Source organism: Charadrius vociferus, unplaced genomic scaffold, assembly GCF_000708025.1.
Source record: "Charadrius vociferus isolate BGI_N301 unplaced genomic scaffold, ASM70802v2 scaffold90, whole genome shotgun sequence".
Lineage (NCBI taxonomy): Eukaryota > Metazoa > Chordata > Aves > Charadriiformes > Charadriidae > Charadrius > Charadrius vociferus.
In genome coordinates this window covers 9324456-9327218 of record NW_009647222.1, presented here as the reverse complement: position 1 = coordinate 9327218, position 2763 = coordinate 9324456, and the positions used below count along the sequence as shown (strand labels likewise).

The 2763-nt window shown below is 38.5% G+C and overlaps 1 protein-coding gene across 1 annotated transcript in view; it reads left to right on the top strand.

Moving 5' to 3' along the window:
- The window catches only part of SCUBE1 (signal peptide, CUB domain, EGF-like 1), a 215308-nt gene that overhangs the window by 3827 nt on the left and 208718 nt on the right, over positions 1-2763 (top strand). The gene's annotated exons all lie outside the window — the stretch shown is intronic.

The following is a 2763-nucleotide window of genomic DNA, read 5'->3' as shown; positions in this document are numbered from 1 at the left end:
GGCCGCGCCCGCCCTGCCTGCGGCCTCCCCACCCTGGCCCGGCGCGGCGTTGCGGGCTGTCCGGGTTGCTCTCCTAGGGTCCTTCTGAGGCACAGGGAAGCTTGCACCTTCCCCCTGGCTAACGTGTGATTTACCGCCATCCTTCTCACCCAGCCAGAGCCTCATTCTCCCCGGGCCAGTTAACTGGTAAGTGTTTTATCAGCTCGAACAGGAGACTGGAGCTTGCTTCTCTCTGACACTACGCGTGTGCCACGATCATATATTTTTAGTCAGTGGAACACTATTTTCAAAGGAACTATTTCGATTATTGTACTTAAACAGGCTTAAAGTTGTTTTACTTCTGGATGTCCTTACATCAATCCTTGCAATTGGAAAAGACCTACCATGTTTTATTAGGCACCGTGTACACTCATATTTCAGATTTTATGAACTCCATCTTGTCTATTGAACCCTCAGCAGAGTAATTGTTCCCTGGTGAAAAGAATGAATATTGTAATCACGGCAGAATGCCTTACAAATAGAAAAGGCAAGTTTATTGGTTTTTTTCTACTTGTAGATGCTTAGGAGCTATAAAAATTCTCCTTCCAAGTCCCTCTTTTTCTATGACAGACTGAAGCTTTTTCAAAATGTATATGGTCAGTCCATTAAAAAGATTAAAGACCTAGAAATGACTTTGCTGAAGCCTACAAAAATTTGAAACCACGTATTATTCTCCATGGACTTCCAAAGTGTTTGTTCAAGTGCCCTCATAAAGCATTTTTGTGGTTGTCATATTTTTCTGTCTTGGGCTTGAATTGACAGAGACAAATTCCTACTGTCCACCTCTTGGTGCTCTAGTGTCCCTGAGCTGCTGTTCATTTGGAAGCCAGATTTTCTTTCTTGCAAACGGAATAATCATTCAGCACCACTTCTTCCTCTATTCATCCCTTCCAGGGAAAGAACTCTGTGCAGAGAAAATGCAAGGCCACAGCTGTGGAAGTTACAGCATTCTCAGCGTTGGTACTTGTTGTGTTGGTTTTCCACATCAAAAGTTTTCTTAAGCTTTAACTAGTCATATTTTAGCGGTTGAGCTCTGTTTAATGGTAGACCTGGCTGATATTCATGCTTATTTAATACACGTATTTCTCTTTGCCTGACTTACCTTGGCTCAGTAAAAAAGAGAGCTGAGTAAGTAGTAAAAAAATCAGATTTCTCTGTGGAATGATGTACAGAATCATGGAATTTCTGTTGCTGATGTCAAACTCGTATCTAATGGAATTTAGTGTCTGACAAGCTTGATAAGTAAACTAAGCTGGGGCAGAGTGCAACACATTCTTCATGGATGTTAATTGTTCAGCATTAGTCAGGTAAATGAATGTAAGTTGTCAAAACCAGGTATTACTATGTGTGATATATAACTTTTTTTACAATGTTACATAACAGGTCTAAAGATTTTGCATCAACTCTATATGTTAAGTTTGTAATTAATATAAAAATTTGGGATAAGCAGAAGGCTTGAAATAGTTTTGGATGCTTCCTTCTGGAGCTTATTTTAGATTACTTATGTAGTACCTCTTAATTTGATCCCAAAGTACTTTGAAACTTTGTTACTGAAGTTATGTACCTTCAGTGCCAGGCAGATACCATTATGTCCTTTTTATGAGTGAGTAAACTCAAAACTGTATAGGTGAAGGAATGGTCACACAAGTCAGTGGCAGACCTAAGATCTGCCTCAGGTCTGCTGTTAACATAGAGTGCGTTTATTTTGCATCCTGAGGTCAAGTATTCAAAACCTACAGAAATAAACAGACTAGCAGTATTGATTGGTTTGTAGTATTCTGTCACAAGACAACATCAGTAATCAGCCATTAAAAATTATCTTTTAAGATAAAATTGACTGTGCTTGTAATAACAAAGATGAAATACACTGAATGGTTTTTGTTGTGCCAAAACCAAAGCTGAGTCATTAAACTATTCTGAGTCTTTATAACTGAGCTTTTCTAAGTAAGCTTTTTGGTCACTAAGACTAGTTACCTATGAGAAAAGGATTGTAAAGATAACATGCCTCTTCAACTAAGTTTGTAGCAATCTACCTGGATTGCTTCATGTCTAAAGAACATTCATTGTAGCATAACTAACTCTCTTATAGTGCAGGCTGTCATATACAGCTAGATTTTACAAAACGAGAATTGCAAGAATGTACTGAAATGAAGCATTTTCTTGACAGTCTGTTAAATTTCTTTAGCAGAGAATTTGTTTCTGAACTTTGCTTTTCTCCCAAAATGTCTTTTGGACTGGGTTTCTCCAGAGTTTCTGAGGACTGGGGATGATTTATCAGTTCACAGATCTACCTTAGCTTTTTTCTTCTTTTCTTCTGAGTAGCCTTCTTGCCTGAACCAACTGACCTGTTTCCACAGAGCACAGATGGAAGAGTTGCTTCTTTTTCCGGTGTCCTTTCTCCTGCTTCCCTCAGGATATTTCAGTTTACATTTGTTTTTTGAACTAGCTGTCTGCTATGCTTTGTCAAGCCATATGGTCAGCATTACCATGATGATATTTCCCCATGTCACATGATATATCAGTATCTTCTGACCACAAATTCTCTACCTGGCATTTTCATAGGATAGAATAATCTGTCCAACCCAGGTAATTTAAAAAAAAAATATTTGCTTTCAATTGTCCATTTCAATTCAATATACAAAGTCTATTCGTTGATAGCTGATTCAGTTGCCCTGACAGACTTACTGTTACCTAGGAAATCTTTCCTGTTGTGATTTTAGTCAA